We start from the raw sequence: 17,794 nt of genomic DNA, 5'->3' as shown, positions 1-17,794 counted from the left end.
TTTTTGGCAGAAATTCTGAATACCCCTTCCTGTTTAGGATACACATTTTAGTCGAAGTGACATGATGAAAACCCAGTTCGTAGTAGATATTAGCTATATCTATGTTCGAAGATAGACTTCAAATGGTTTAGCCGTTTTTCCATGATGCAGTCTTAATAAACAGCGTCGATTTCAATGTGTCCAAGAAAAGTTATAGCTCATGCCCCTTCCTTAAAAGCGGAGTTTTCGGAAAGATTTGGGTATGTTTCTCTTTATTTTAAATGAAGAGTATATACACATCTGGTTTTATGTTTTAACGTCTTAATTTGAGAGTCTCGTGAAATGCTCTTTTTTGGGGGGAGAAATTGTCCTACTAGCCAACCCCCCTTAGGGTACGCAATTTCATCAAAGTGACAGTTCAGAGATTAACAATGGTTCAACTGTTTTCTCATGTGTTCAGAAACAACATCGCTGTCATTTTTATGTATATATATATTTGCATACATTATGCACATTAATATTTGATTTATTTAAGCAACAATAGCCCTACTTCAAATTGTGATTAAGCACAGAATACATGTTTAACAGACAGTATGTTGTATTCACAGAAATACATTTTTGTTTGTTTTTTACATAACTTGAATTAGTCGTGCACCAGCTACAATAAAAATAATGTATAATGAAGTATTTAGAATTCGTATAGTTAGTAAATGAAATCAAATTTAAGAACATGTCAAAGTTTCTTTACATGATATCAATTCCAGTTTCATATCACGAAGAACCTATCGACGACATACTATTGCATGACGTCATTCGACTACGGGGTTTCCAGACCGTAGTTGAGGGAAACGTACCCAGCCCATTTCGTAGTCTGTAAACAAGTGTATCAGTGACATAATTTGGAGTATAATTAAGTAGGATTTTAATTTTATGCATCCTTGACTGGAATAGTCATACCAAGGACTTTTTGTACTGTAAGTATACATATTTGTTTACTTCAGTATGTTCCTAATAGTGTTTCTGTTGTATTGTCGGAAATGTACATGTAATGTTGATCCTTCGGCTAAACTGCAATATCATATAGAAAACGAATTATTCTTAGCTTTAATGATTGCGAAGATAAGTTAATTGTAAATTAGTTCCTAATTCAAGCTTTGGTATACCAGTATATACAATTATTAATGTGGATATGTGCAAATTGTTACGTTTATCCTTGAAAATTACCGTTTCCTGTCTCGTCATTTAGGGGGGAAAATAATGTTGCAGTTGAGAAGCACTAGAGAAAAGGAAGATAATTATAATTTGTTGACGAAGCAATATGCATTAACAAAGCAATATTTTTGTAGAAACGCAGCTGTGGCAATAAGAACTAGTAAGTTGTCAATAATTGATGTTGAAGGGCGTGAAAGGGACGCCAAACTAAAACTAAAATCAAATCAAAATATACGTGTTTAGTAAAACTTAATATCAAGACTGGCGTGTAAGTTGCTTTACTATGATTAGGTATATCTTTGAGAAACCAAATTGGACTTGTCAGGCATAGTTGATATTTTACTTGATGACTTCCGCTATTATAGCAGCAACAGAACAATTTTATATCTCACAAATTGACTTGTTAAACAGGTAGTATGTACACTTGTTAACTTCGTAATACCCTATGATAATAGAAACCATGGAAGTATACTAGACTTCTGCTTGTCACTGGTCCGGGAAATTGACATTAAATACAAGTGGTTGAACATAGTGCAAAAATTTTGCCCGTTTTGCTTCAATACGTACTGTCCCTAAGTAGAAATCTTACCTAGCCTAATCGAACTAACCATTATTCTTTGGAATTCGGTTTATTCTACATATGTATGAATACCGTTTGTAAAGAAGGCCCTAAAACGCCAACCGATAGGCTAAGCTGGAAATAAATCTGTAGGCCTCATCAAACCAAATTCATTGTTTATGTAAATAGAATGGTAGGCTAAACGTAACAATGCCTCTCCAGGTGGTATCCTTACTTAGACACAAGAAGTTACACTCGATTAATTTTAACTAAATGGGTTCCAAACTTCCCTAACCCTAAGCTTACCGGACCGTTCTTTACTGCACTCTCTTAATGCGGTCCTACTTATTAATGTGGGAGTATGTTTAGTACAAGGGGTCCAGAAGCACGTAAAAAACACAAAATTTACAGGAGAAATGAATAATGCAAGTACTTAGACGTAACATAACGTAACCAAATGTAACCTAACCTAACATAAACTAACCTAAGCTAACCTTAACTAACCTAAACTTAACTAATATTAGTAGAAATAAGCAAAAGTCTATCATTTTTTAGGAAATTATGCGGGACCCCTACACTAATTTAACATAAACTAACCTAACCTAAACTGAACTAAACTAACCTAACGTACTCTAAACTAACCGAATGTGAACAGAAATTACCAAAATTGTAACATTTTTTAGACAAAAGAGCTGGACCCCTTCTGCTAAACATAGGCCTTAATGTGTAGCAAGAGTGTGTTTTGTAAAGTTCATCCAAAATTCAATATCCAGATTTGCTGTAAATGAAAGATACCTGTATATATATACATAACTCACCATTCTACATTTTTAAAATCTATCTCTAAAGAACATACATTCATATTTTCAAATCTTTCGATCCGTTCTTGCCTAGTTGCTACCGCATGCGTCTTTGACGTACGCTGCCTCAGGTTCACTTCTCGGTGAGAGCATAGAACGCACTATAGTGGTTCAAATCCCACTTTAAACTGTACATCGTGTGCTGTATAGCCTCGCTGCTGACAGAACGTGGATATAAATCAATTAATCAAAGCTTACCTGAATCCAGAATAGTATGTATTACCTTAGGTGTTTCGGGGGAAAGTACTCTCCTCTCTCACTGTAGCGACTGTTAACAAATTTACGTAATTACTCTTATTTTTGTACATTGTAGATTGATAAATTCATCTATCATCTTGTTAAACTTGAAAAGTAACGTTTAACATTTACAACAAACAATAGAACTCTTACTTCAGTGAGAACTGTCACGTTGATTAATCATTGTATTTTATTATATGCGCCTAACTATAGTATAAGTGACTGATGTCACCTCTTGTTGAGCAGGATTGCTCGATGTCCTCTTAAAGATTTGTTTTCTTTCGTTTGGAGATTAATATTCTCTGTATTTTTTTTTGCTCTTATCAAAATCGTTACTGCATTTAATGGTAATGGAATATTTTTACGCATACTACACGTATCAAAATATGTTGATAAACATTTTAGTAGATAGGGAAGAATTAGGTAGATAGAGGACACTAGAGCTATGATGATTTAATACAGGCAAGATATAATTCGGAAATGGCTGTGCCATTCATTGAATTTATTTTCATTTTACTTGTAACAAATGCGGAGTGTGAAAGACCATTCAATGTCATTAAAAATTACTGACTAGGAAAAAAAATGACAGATGTTAGTGTTGACATTTGAACAAGTTAGGGAAGTAAAATTCAGTTGGAAAATTACGTGTGAAGAGTTTAAAGTTTCAATAAAGGACAACCCTCAGGTACTTAGGAAGGCAATTTATTTCAAAAGTATGAATGACTGTAAGTGAACACTTATTTTTCTGGTACTATTTTAGAATTTTACTCTGATTTAACAGGCTCTGTAGTTGTGAAGATATCTTATTTTTGTGTTGATTTACACAATTAAAACATTTCTGGTTACCTTGTGTTACGCCTGAAGCAGGACACATTTATCAAGACATGTGCTGGTCACCAGTTCTTCCTTCCCATGTTCATACGTGGAATAATTTATTAAGAATAAAAGAAGGAAATACGTATATTTACGAATAAAAATTTGAACCAGAAACACGAGAAACAGAAAATCCATACCATTAGCTTATTAGGTGTCAATGGGACAGAAGTTACGAACCATTGTACAGATCAAAGAGTAACATTATTTGCAATGATTACATTCTTGTCAACATGAAAATTTTAATTGGTACAAGTATATCGCTATTTTGATAGACATAATAGGTACACACTGTGGGTCAAAATCCAGAAATGTCACTAATTCTGTGGTTTGAATAGTTTGACATCCCATCATCCAATGCATCCGTCATAGGCATAGTTCAGGATGCTGATATTTTTCTTAAAATTTGAACAGATAGCAACCCTACAAGCAACGAACATAAAAAATTAATTACATGTATAAAAGTCAGTAATTACAAGCAAATAGAATAATCCAAATTTGGTACTCAAAAGTAAATATCTCAGGTTATAAGGGTTATGCAGCCAGTAAATATGAGGTCCGCTATTCTGATTTTTTCTAAGTGGTATTAGTATATACAAAAATCAGAATGGCGAATTTCATATATACTGGTTACAAGTTCTTGTTTAGATTTTAGTGTTTAATATGCATCATCAATACGATTACGTGTTTATTTTAATGAAGTTTGTATGAAGCGAGTAATGAAATACAAATTTGTGATACCTAAATCAGCTAGCATGTCGCTTCCCATTGAATGTATGTAAGCATTTTAGTATTGGTCAAACACGCTGTGAGAAACTTTTTCAGATTTAACAATAATTTAAATAGATTTATGGATCTGAAATGTAAGAGAAAAATAGGAATATGTAGATTTGCGAACTGTCGCTACTTCAGGAAGAAGCTTTTCAACCCCTGAAATATAGCAGAAGATAACACATACTATTGTGTATTGAGGAAACAGAGGTTGGCTTTGAAGTATATTTAATCATATCAATAACATATCGAAGAAAAATAACACAGTTACTTATGTATGTACTAAGAGCTGTTCAAAGTTCTTACTAACCTGGAAAAGCCAGGAATTAACTTATTTGTAAAAAGTCTGGAAAGGTCAGGGAATGTTGAATATAAATATTTAGTTCTCAGAACTTTTTTTTTTCCTTACTTGACTATTTGGTAGAATAAAGTATAAGATAAACTAGTTTGTTTTGGAAAACTTCTATGCCTACACACGCATTATATACATACATGCATGAGAAACTTCTGCTAGTCGGGAAAATATGGTTGTTTTAAATATATATATATATATATATATATATTGGGAACTCTGCTATTCTAAGCAACATTTCCTTTATAAATCGAATTTGGCCAATAAACTGTTTAAGGTGACGAGAACTGATCCTCAGTAGAACATTCATACTTTGAAACTCATAAAACTCAATTGGATAACCTCTTCAGTGTGAAAATTAATTTGCAATAACTACGTATTAATAGATATTGACTAATTACCATAGTAATTCTGACACCTGAACCTAAGTTCGATTTCCGGTGAAGAGCATTACAAAATTTTGAACTCATTATGATGATTTGGATTCCACGTTAAACTGTAGGTCCACGTCTCTGTGCCGAAAGGAAAGCTGAACTACAACAAACAACAACAATAAATTTTGAATATATCTGTGACATTAATTTTTCCATGAATACAATTTTTACCAATATTCTCTCTACCATTGGATTATAGCCTGACAATCATATTGTCATGTTTCCTTAAATAGAGCAGTATCGAAATACAAATACAGTTGTACATAGTTTCTATCAAACAAAACACAAAAACATGATTTGATAAATCATTGTTACCAATAGTCAAAAGGTACGCCTTACTCTTCTGTTTCATGTAGTTAAGTTTAAGCAAACATATAAAAAATATCTAATTTTCACTGACAGTTGTCATCATTGTCAAGATATAGGTAAGAAAAGGCTTTTCTGGAGATAAATGACCCATTATAAATATCAGTAGCCTGACATTGAAATTGCGGCTAATTGCTAACGTAGAACAGTCTTTCTAAAGAATCTAGCAATGGATATACTTCCAGGGTAGGGTATTGGCATTGACTGAATAACTGTATTGTAAGAGTAAAATAGTATTCTCTCTGTTATATACATATACAGTAAAACCTATGAAGTTGGCCACCTGCTTATCTTTGCCTGGTTCGTCTTGAACCTGCATTTTCCCATAAGACATTCGTTACTTATTACTCTGTAAGTTGGCCACCTGTATATCTTGGAAGTTGGCCGCATTGAAGCAATGTTTTCCCCAATTTACCTGCATACCTTGGCCACGCAAAATACCGTTTTGTTATTTTTCTTAACTCTTGTATTCCCATCTGAGAGACAGATGTTCTGTATTTGTGACTGGAGACAAGAAGCATGGATTCCCACGATTTGTTCTTGGAGGTCAATGACCAGAACACTGCCTTGATAAAGGGGTAATGAAGGAAGATACGAATAAAAAAAAAGGTACAGGAATTCAGGAAGTGGTTGTGCATATTTGTTTACCCGGTCTGTTTTGGTAAAACCATTAGCTATATCGGCTCCATTCATCCGTGGGGAGCTTTAGTAATTCTGGAAAATTCTCAAGGTTAAAGCTAACCAAGTCAATTGTCAACTAGTGTCACCTGACGGCTTGTCGAAAGGTAGTGGAGGTTTTGAGGTATGAATTTCCTTACCATCCTTGTCAAAACATCTTTCGCTCCGAGGGAAACACTTGTAGCTCATTAACAAGAGGTAGTTAACTACAAAATTAGAATGTGCATAGGTGCTAAAAAGAATAAAAGAAAAGGTTTAGAGTGAACACCATGAATAAATTTGTATAATAAATGATTTACTATTTTTTTCCAAAGGTATCTAAAGAAAATGTTTGTCACTGTCGAAAAAAAGCCATATAAATTGTTCCATTTATAATTTTGCTTTTCTTATTTTCAACCTGAATAACTGAGTGTGATACAATATGAATTTCAATAAACTGCGTACTGTGTTAGTGTGTTTTCAATACAAATAATTCAGTGTATCAGACTAGTACATATATTAAACATACCAGGGTTGGCAAAAAATATTTTTTTATTGAGAAAACAAAAAAAAAAGTTTTTTTATTTAAACTTTTTTTTTTTTTTTTTGGTTTAAGTAATTTGCTATATGTATTTGTATCGCATATGAGCAGAACCAAGTTTGTTTTGCCTTTGTGTTATTATGCGACAACTGGGTTATGCTGGAAGGGGTCACATATGCTTAAAGCGAAATCCAAACCGCTTCTCATCTTACATCCGAGAGAAATTGTCCTCTACTGAAACTCGAAACCGGGACTAATTGGCCACAAATGCGATACGTCTGCCGACTCACTCACGAAGGACTCCTGATAAAAATATGTTTCACTAATCTTTACATACTTGTTAATGTAATTGTCAAGAATACTGCAGAGAATTACATATGGATAATTTCAAAATACTGCAGAGTACAGAAGAACTAATGTAGTTCAAGTGGGTTCACTATGACTTTTATTAGTCCAAGTTATAGAAATACAACGACTTAATGTGCATATCAGTAAGAAAAGTGAATAAAGATACAAATTATTTAAGTCCACTTTGGCTCTGACCCATACATAAATAGTTACAAAAATACTTCTGATTTTAATAAATACCTTTCGTATTGTTTGTATGACCTCCCCCCACACACAAAAAAGTACAACATTTCGATGTATTTCATCAATAGTAAACAGAAACAATATTTAGAATTTCTTTGATTGCAATTGCATAACAATAATAATAAACTACAAAAAATCACAAAAGAAACATTCATAAACTTTTTTTTTTTTAAAGTTGTTTTTGTAGCATAATCTCTTTGAGTAATGAATGGGGAATTAAGGTCTGAATATAATACGAATAATGTTCGGGAGTGAAACGTGGTAACCCACAAATGTGTGTTCATCAAGATTTTACGACAACTTACACTTTTATCAACATTTTTCGTTTTTTGGTTTAAACCATTTTTTTTTTTTTTTTTACCAGCTGGTTTAAACCAGCCAACCCTGAAACATAGTGTAGTAATTTTTTTTCTAGCACTGTATATTGTTATGATTACTATATATACATTTAAAAGTGGCTATTGTGTCATTGCTTATTAAAATTTTACAATCAAGTATTACTAGAAATCCTATTGTAAAAATCAGGGTTGGCTGGTTTAAACCAAAAAGCGAAAAATGTTCGTAAAACTGTGTGTTCGTAAAACCTTGATGGACACACTTTGTGGGTTATCACGTTTCACTCCCGTAGGTATATTATTCGTATTATATTCCCCATTCATTACTCAAAGGGATTATACTACAAAAGCAACTTTTGTTTTTTGTATAAGTTTATGAATGTTTATGTGATTTTTTTTTATAGTTTATTATTTTTATTATGCAGTTGCAATCAAAGAAAAATTCTAAATATTGTTTCGTTCTAATAATGTTTACTAGTGATAAAATACATCGAAATGCCGTACTGTGGGGGGGAGGAGGTCATACAAACCGCACGAGAGAGATTTTTTTGAAATCAGAAGTATCTTTGATATCTATTTATGTATAAATGGGTCAAAGTGGAGTTAATAATTCGTATCTTTATTCACTTTTCTTACTGATTTGCAAATTAAGCCGTCCTATTTCTTTAACTTGGACTAAATTAGTTTTTCTGTACTCTGCAGTATTTTGAAATTGTCCATATGTAAATCTGTATAATGGTTTCACTTGTTCAACTATTTACCTTTTTGTCCTTCTGAAATGACTCTTGACAATTATATTAACAAGTATGTAAAGATCAGTACAACGTATTTCTATCAGGAGTCCTTCGTGAGTGAGTCGGCAGATGTATCGCAGTTGTGGCCAATTAGTCCCGGTTTCGAGTCCAAATGAAGAACAATTTCCTTCGGATGTAAGCCGAGAAGCGGTTGGATTCCGCTTTAAGCGTTATGTGACCCGTTCCAACATAAACCGGTTGTTGTATAACACCAAGGCGAAACAAACTTATTTTTGTCCATATGTGATCTAAATACATAGAGCAAATTTAAAAAAATGATTTAAACAAAAAAAAACTGTTTTTTTGTTTTTTTTTTTTTTCAATAAAACCCATGCTTTTTTCCAACCCTGGTTAAAATACAACAATCACACATTTTCTGTAAGTTGGCCACTTTTTAATCTAACCTATGATGGCCAACATAGACAGGTTTCACTGTATCTTTACGAAAATTAGCTATAAATTTTTTATATTTATGGAGAAAAACGTAATGATTTATTTTGTTTTTAGTTATTTACTTCAGGTTCCGGTTTTAAGATTTATTGGCATTTGAGATAGTAACAGATGAAAATTATAGTGCTACACTAAATGTAGACAAAAGACATGCACTAGTACCATCTAATCCGTAAATCAAATTTCTTGACATCCGACTTTCTTTTGTGGCTTCCAGTCAAGATCATCTTCCTAACTAAATCCTAACAAGTTCAATCCACCGCTGCTTACAAAGATGCCCCTGTGTAATGTTTCAAGTATTGCAACAATACGTTAAATATACTATTTAAATGAACGTAATACGGTGGTCATCAATCCTTCCATAACCATATATATTCATGTAAAATACTCAGTATATGTTTGACCTAGCTTCCAATGCAGACTCTAAATTATTTTTATTTGTATTAATAAGCTCTACTTCATAATCCTCTTTCCAGTCAGTATATTTCGTACATCAGTAATAATATCGTAAGTTTCATTGACTTAAATGCTAACATAATATCCTCGTCGAAAGACATACTGTACGTTGGAGTCATGTTAAGAATAGATCGGAGACTTCAACTTAACACGGATTTGAGTGTAATAGCTTGTCTGTAAACAAATACGAATAGCAAGAACAAAAATATTATCCCATATAGACCATTTACATATCATACTTTACAAATGCAAAAGTAAGAATTATTTTTAAGAGTCGCAAATCATAATTCATGCAGTAAAGCTATATTTTTCAATATATCTATTTCCATTTAAATATTGATTAATGAATGCAGTTGGTATGGAAGTTCTGTTTACATTGCCATGTTGGATAATCACTTAACCAATTTTCCAGAGGATCACATAGCAAGACTTAAATTGTTACCGATGTCCTGAACAAACTTCTTTAGTAAGAATTTATATATTTTAGCTGTTTAGTCGTTTTGCTTGTAAACAAATCTTGTTACATCAGGGTAGATCGTTGTTTTCTGTTTTGTATTCTGCCAGTGTTCTATAACTGTAACTACCAGTGTTCTATAATTATAGCAATAATATGTTCTACAGACTAGCAATAGAAGTTAGCAAATTGTCTTAACTTGATTATTCCGAAACAGTCAACTTGAAGAAGAAGGCATAAACCGACTCACAAATCTACACATAAACAACGTAATGCAAGAAATAATAAACTGAATATATAAAAGAATATTTCGATCAGTCGTGTGAAATAAAGAGTACTGAAATGAACCTGTGAAATTCTAAACAGGGGCGTTACGTGTAAATTAGTTGCACATTAAATAATTTGACATTTAACAAGTTTGCTTAAACTTAACTATGTAATACAAGAAAACAAGGATTTTATTGATAAAGATTACTCTTCAAGTGGCTAATTTATTATCAGTTTCTCCAAGTGTGTTCGTACTAATATAACGAATTTTCATTTGGATCGTTATTTATTTTGATAGACTTCTGATCTATTTATATTTCTTCCTTATCGAGAACATCCATACTTTACGTGCAAACAAAAATAAAAAAATAGAACTTTAGAGTTCTGTAAACAAACTAACTTACATTTTCTTATTCTACGAAGTGGGTAGCAATACTTGATGTGTTGTCATCTAGTCCAATTATTCTGTAAAGCTTATCTGGACTAGGAAAAGAAACTGATCAAGCAAATCAATAGCATAGTAACTGGGGGCAATTATTTTTCACGGCCTGTGACAGTAACGATTATAAAGTAACTAAAGGAACTATTAGAATATAAAATGAGACCACATGTGAATCTCTGTATTAGTCCCTGGTCATTCCATAATAGCAAGTTAAATGTATTATTGTATTAATAATTGAAGATTCTATTGAGGGAATACATAAGCATACACTTTTTATATCTTAGTCGAAGAAATCCTAGTGTCATTTATTTATTAATTATTTTTGACGGTAAATGAAACTTTCTTTAAAATTTATGGTAAGAATTGTGAAAATATTACACTAAGAAATAGTATAAATCTAGCAAATCATATGGAGAGATCAAGCTGATGTTTTAAATCATATCCCTGTTTTTCTTTACCACGACGAAAGCAGTGAAACGAAGTAAGCTAATAAGCAAACTGCATTTTTCAAATTTATTCTCGAAAAATCTGCTGTTGTTCCTAAAGTAATGATGTGCCACCGCCTGGAAGACTAACTATTCTCTTTCCAGCCTTAGAAAAAAGTAGATGTAAACAAAACCACCTGAGTACCAGTGGGTTGATGACCAATGATTGGTTGTTGGTGTCACTGCACTAGTATCCTACCGCAATATAATTCCTGCATTTTGTGATAATAAACGCAACATATATAATATTTAACAACAGATGTAGCATTATTTCAACCTCATCCGTATTTGGACATATAGTATTTACTGCGCATGCGTATACGTTCGCACGCCTACCCCACTCATTTAAAATTCTTGTAGAATGCAGAGTTCCATGGCGACGATGTGTGACAATAATCCATTTTCGTCATGTGTTATAAAACACAAAAGAGGACAACAGGAACAGAGGCAATCTCGTTTATATAATTTCAGAAAATACATATTTCCAACATAGGAGTAGTCAGTGTCAGTGCGTTAATTATTTACCAACCAACTGTAGCCTTACACTTTGGAAATTATGCGACGACAGTAAGTAAGCAGACCATCTTGCCGTTCACGTCTGTCGTTGCCGAAGCACGTGTGAGCCGCGGAGTAATACGTTTCGCTTTGTTTATGTCTACTTTGTTCTAAGGCTGGAAAGAGTTTAGTATCCGTAACCGAACGGACAACTCAAATTTTTGGCATTGATAAAAGTAGATTGTCTTAATGCATTTCTGTAGTGTATGGTTTTGGACAATAGCGTATTGTAGTAACTGTGAATGCTAGTGACCAGGTAGATCCCACGTGTTGCGGAAATACTCTCTAGTGCAAGAGACTACTGATAAATATTTAATTAAACTGCAATATAGTATATACATAGCCGAATTTTACGATAAAAGTACTGGCCTCAGTGCCAACGTATTTTTTAAAGAAATGTCGAAGCTATATTTGCGTAATGATGAAAGGATTTTCCTGTCGCTAGAAGGTAGTTTTAAGTAACTTGAAGCAAAGAAACAGAAAATCGTGAATCAGTTGTCAGAAGAAGTCGCTACTATAGAAGAGAAGAAGTTGCGTGATTAGATTACATCATTGTATACATGAATAAGGAGAAAGTATTTGATTGGGTTAGATTTTGTACATTTTTCATTACATTTTGACCTTCCTTAACTTGATGATTTTTTCTTAGATCGGGAAAAGTTGGGAAATTGCTGAGGGGAAATTTGCTCGACACCCTGGTTCCCAAGGTAGTATCTAAAATTAATTTATACTGGAGATATAGGCAAACATCGCTGAATATTTTCAGCGACATTTTTTTTTTTTTTTTTGTACTTCTGTATTAAATAAGCGTGAATGTGTCATAAATAACGTTAAAAATTGCAGATGAAGCAGTCGACAAATGCTAATTGTATGTTCTAAGTAGTATATAAGTGATCCCAGCAGCATCAGAAATGAAATTCAGAAGTAGAATCAAGAAAATGAAATTCAAGATGTGCAGCTGGGCTGGAGATGAAACTCAGGCTAGCAATTACTGTTTGTTGCGTTAACTGTCACGCTACCCAGTCCGTCATCAAAGCAGCACGTATTTTCATATTTGAGTCCGGTTCTTCGTTATGCTTGGACAACCTATTGACCTCACGTTAATGAACACTTACGATGGGTGTAATCAATTTACTGATTTGGGGTCCGATTGCAAGAAACTCTCGTGAGTGTTGATAGCTTTTAGCGATGTAAAACAAACTAGCAGGGGTAAGCAGAAAGCCAAAAGGCTATTTTCCTATACTTTTTGTACATTAAAGTATTGAATTGTTTTTGGGAGAAGCATGGAAATATTAAAACCCATAATTGATAAAGGAGTTTTACGATCACTAAAATTGTGGTGTAGCAACCGGAAATGGACATATTGTTCTTGTGGTCTTGTGTTCGTATTCAGATCTGGGATTCTAAACCTGTCGATCTTGTTCTAAAGATCTCACATTAAAAATGTAAATGAAAGATATCAGACAGAATTAAACAACAGATTTAATCGAAAGTAAAACAGAAATAGAAGTACATACGTTCTGTCTTTCGAAAGATTGCGTAAATATTGATCAAAAGGCCTAATGAGGTATTCTAAATCATTATTTCCCAAACTTTTTCCAGCTGTTTGTATATCTTGACACGCCAACATGGGCATCTGCATCGTTAAAATTGAGTAGGACGACAAGAACATAGAGTCCTTGTAGGCCTAACCACATTTACATCAAAACTGAGGTAATTGGTATGCTGCTTGCTTTACGAGGTCGTGCTACTTGGATCACGAGGTTGGTTTCCACCCTACCAATGCAAATCATCATCATTTATGGCTTTACTGTTACGTTACTGGCTACCGTACAAATTTTAAAATTTTCTTGTGCTGTGGTCCTAAGCTAACGTCATCTTGATATAGGAATTAACCACGTGAATACTTCAACAATGGCATATATATTATTTTTTTTCAATTCTGTCTTGTTTCTACCTGTTAATCCCAATGACCCTCATTGGTTTTTCGTTTCAATCAACTAATTTTCTCCATTCTTCTTAATATACAACAGAGAACTCAAGTCATTTTCGTTTCTTGTCGAAAACTACATTTCTACGTCAAGTATAGAAGTCATTTGATGTTTTTTAAAAAAGTATTTATTTGTCTCGTTGAGCGAGCGACAATATACTTTTATTTATTAGACGTCCAAATTATGCTTTGCACAAGTATCGGAAATATTAAGCATGGCTTTGTCCGTCCGTCTTTAAATAAGTATCAGATCAGAAACAATAAGAGGTGTTGAAAAGCGGGTTTTTGGAGTCCATTCATCGTCCCAAGGATAGGTTCCATCTCATCCAGTAACCCTCTATTGAAACTGGAAGTGGAGGAAATAAACAGTTTCTTGTTTCAAAGTTGATCGCCATTGAGCTAAAACGATCAGAGATAGCGAAAGGAATTGGTTCAGTGTCCCAAGGAAAGGGTTCCTTCTCCGTTAACCCTCTATTCAAACCGAAAATGGTAGAAATTAACAATTTCCAAATTTTACGTTGATCGCCATAGAACAAATATGGTAATAGATTGCGATAAGAAGTTTTTTGGAATTAATTTACCGTATCAAGAAAAGATACATCTTCACTCTCAGTTTTCAAGTAAAACTAGAAACAGGAGTAATTTACTACTACTACTACCGATTTCAATATTGCTCTCCATAAAGCGGAAATAGTAAGACATAGCGATTAAAGACTTTTCGACTTTCCGGGGAACAGGTTCTATTTCTATCAGCATTGCAACTAAAAGTTTTAGATGTAGTACTTCCGGGTTCAGCATTATATTTGCATAGTTTGAAAGTCTACCATTGCTTCACACTGTGAAATGAAACTCGTATATCATCATCTTATTTTCAAAGATCATCCACGTTTCTACCCTTGCTTCTGATTAACTTTCAGATTCAAAATATTGCCTAGTTATTGAGAATTATTCGTTTTTTTTTTTTTTTTGTTTGTTTTTGCATGTATAATTATAAACAGCTTCCACTATTGAAGTCATTGTTGCTTTCTTTTCTATGTATTTTTCTTTAAGGAAACATGATTCAACGTTTATATGAGTTTAGTAGTATATGTTGCAAGGTTAGCTACGTGAAACATTATATAGTTTCAAGATAATGAGGATTAAAGAATCTTGTCACTTTTCTAAAGAACAGAACTGTGAGATTAGTAAAATGACGTAATTTTTTAAATTTTTGTTATCTTTAAATCATATCAACTTCCATGTTGCTACACAATGCAACAAATAATAGTACCTAACAACATTTATGTAACATTAATCTGCTCTTGGGTTTCTGTATTTCTTCTAAGTAAGTACATTCATCCTTCATTTATTTCATCTACTACATAGTATTTTTGGGGTGGGGACGTTTCCTCTTAAAATAGACGCCCGTGCACGCTAACAGTTACTTTCGACGTGCAGCAATGTCTATTTCTAATTGCGTTGCGTTGTAGCAGAGACAGCTTTAACCAACTAGCTTGATACATGTACAATCCGCGGCAAAAAAACTGCAACATGAGGATGTAAGTTTATTGTGAAACTACGCCTAACAGCACAGGGAATGAACATAACGTCTAAGTGGAACGAATCACGCCAGGATAAACCTCGGCCTCCTCCCGTGCACACTTATTTTGGAGCAAAAGACTTCGTCATTTCACAATAAACTTATATGCTCATGTTGCAGATTTTTTTGCCGCGGATTGTACAAGTAGCTTATGGGACTGTGACTTAGTGTGTATGGTTGCTATGCGGAATAATTCAAATTTATTGGGAAAGTGTGATTAAATTGGAATTTTAAAAAAATAGTAAATAAAATGTATGTAGAATTATAGTAAACTTAATTTGAAGGATTAGGCGTAACACCTTGTAACCAACATACTGACGGAAACAAATTATTCAATGCGACTGGCTTGGTCTAGATTTAGCCTGTTTGTAGAAAATGAGGCGCTTCAAATTTATTTCGATGGATTGTGTAATATAAACTGCTAACGTGCACTGTTTAATAGTTACTGAACTCTGCTCTTGCGTACATAGTTTAAAACTCAAAATTTTACCTTGTACGATTTTGAGTTTTGCACTATTTAATTCAAATAACAGTAGTTATGGTGCAACTTTTGAACAATTCAGGAAAATTCGCATACTTCTGCTGACGAGAATTCGAATCCTGATTTTCCGTTTTGCATGCAGTTGCTTTTTGAGTTCTGCCAGTTCATCATCTGTTAGATATTTAGTTTTTTTTTTTTGTTTGTTTGTTTGTTTGTTTGTTTGTTACTACAGCATTATTCCATGTCCACTAAAATTATGTTAAAATTTAAATACAATCTATTTGTTGTATACTGTACTTGAAAGCAACCTATCAAAGTACTCACCGTAGTGTATTTCGTATATGAATAATTGCCAAAAGTTGTTGAGTAAGGGTTTGAAAAAGAAAACAGAAGACTAGTACTTGTAGTTCAATTGATGTAGATTCCACTCAGTTACTGGATTTGAAACCTTCCAGTTTCGGTAATATATATATATATATATATATATTCACAGATTCACAATGTTTTCGAAAAGGGGCAGACCCTCCTTTGCTGATGTTCAGTTGAGTGGAATACGGTTTCGAAGGGGATTGTTTTCTTGAGCGTCCAAAGAAAGAATCTGCAAACACAATATGGTTTGAAATTTAAGAACTAGATATGATAGCAGTAGTCATGTTTTGAGAATATTAAATGTAAACGCAGAAGACTTCTTGTATTGTACTAAAGCGATTTGCTAATGCAATGCATGTATTAACCACTTAGGGTTCAGTTTTAATCTCCGAAGAAACTCCTAATAAAATGGTGGTGTGTCTAGCAGCATGGAGCAAGTGGAAAGCTTCCGAGCAAAGAGGATTAAAATGAACAGTTTTTCAAAGGCGTCGAAATCGCCGAGTGTAAAAGAAACTACAGAATCGTCGTCTTTAAATCAGTCTAATAAATTCTACACTCGCGGTATTGGATAGTAACTGACAGCCAGTAAAATTTTGTATGATTTGTATAACGTTGCAGAACATAAACAAAAGATTATTTCGGATTAGAATCAAGGAAAACACTGATAATATGAAAAAAAGAAAAGAAAAAATAAACGCTCAAACTTAATTTGTCATAATAGTGTTAAAAAAAAATAACTTCTTATCTCCGTATATCCCACAGTCATTAGTGATTCAACTTACGGACTTAAGCCTTTACACTTTTATTAATTCTGCTCAGCCACAATTAGAGTGGCGTTTAACGTTTTTCGGTCTTAACTTTGCCCGTAAGTTCCAATGCGATTTGATTGTGCTCATTTTAGCTATGAAACTACATATAACGTAAAAAAATAAAATCTGACCAGAGCCAATTAATTATTAATGAATAAAGTCTAACGAGTAATTTACTTTGCTTGTACTAAAGTAATTTATTCGGAAACAGAATTACTAATCCAATGAAGTCAATTATAGTGAAACCTTGCTACAGCAAAATCTGATCAAAGCAAACAGTTTTATGAAGGCATCGATATGTTTTCACATCATAACTATATTAATAATCTGTCCCATTTCTGACAGTATATCGATGCCTTCATTAAACTGTTTGCTTTGGTCAGATTTCGTTGTAAAAATGTTTTACTATATGAGTAAAGTTCTGTTTTATTAATTTCATCGGATTAGTAATTTTGTTACTTCTTTCAATGAGTGCAAGGTTGCAAACTTTACCTTTTCGGCTCTAAACAATATGTCTGCTAGGTAAACAAAGCAGAGACCTGTATGTGTTTCACTTTATATCCGAATAGTTTAATTTCCTTATGTTTTATTAATTTGCTCTTTCAAATCCCTTCTTTAGAATTTAAACAAAAGTTACAATTTCTTTTCTTCGTTATGATGTTCATAAATCAATGCAAAACATAACTGTTGTAAATTTCATATGTAGCTAATGTTGAAATCGCAGGAAGTGCTTCGGGAAATATGTCATGCTTGAATCATTCGTTGTATGTACCTGTTGCGAGCTTCAACAAAAGTACACAACTGACTTTTGAAGGAACTTTAAATCTCTAAGAAAGAGATATCTAAATTCATAGAAAGCCGAGGTATAGTGGATCCACCAAATACATATGAATAAC

General features: G+C 33.2%; 1 protein-coding gene across 1 annotated transcript in view; it reads left to right on the top strand.

The window, feature by feature from the left end:
- Window positions 1-797: 797 nt before the first annotated feature.
- The window catches only part of LOC145671135 (guanine nucleotide-binding protein G(I)/G(S)/G(T) subunit beta-1), a 181,570-nt gene continuing 164,573 nt past the window's right edge, over window positions 798-17,794 (top strand). Inside the window, exon 1 of the mRNA XM_081739935.1 lies at window positions 798-953. The gene's annotated coding sequence lies outside the window, so the exon portion shown is untranslated. The remainder of the gene's footprint in view (window positions 954-17,794) is intronic.

The sequence above is a fragment of the Thermobia domestica genome, chromosome 15, assembly GCF_964235325.1.
Source record: "Thermobia domestica chromosome 15, izTheDome1.hap1.1, whole genome shotgun sequence".
In the NCBI taxonomy this organism is placed as follows: domain Eukaryota; kingdom Metazoa; phylum Arthropoda; class Insecta; order Zygentoma; family Lepismatidae; genus Thermobia; species Thermobia domestica.
Note: the sequence above shows the minus strand (reverse complement) of the source record. Positions and strands in the feature narration are given on the sequence as shown.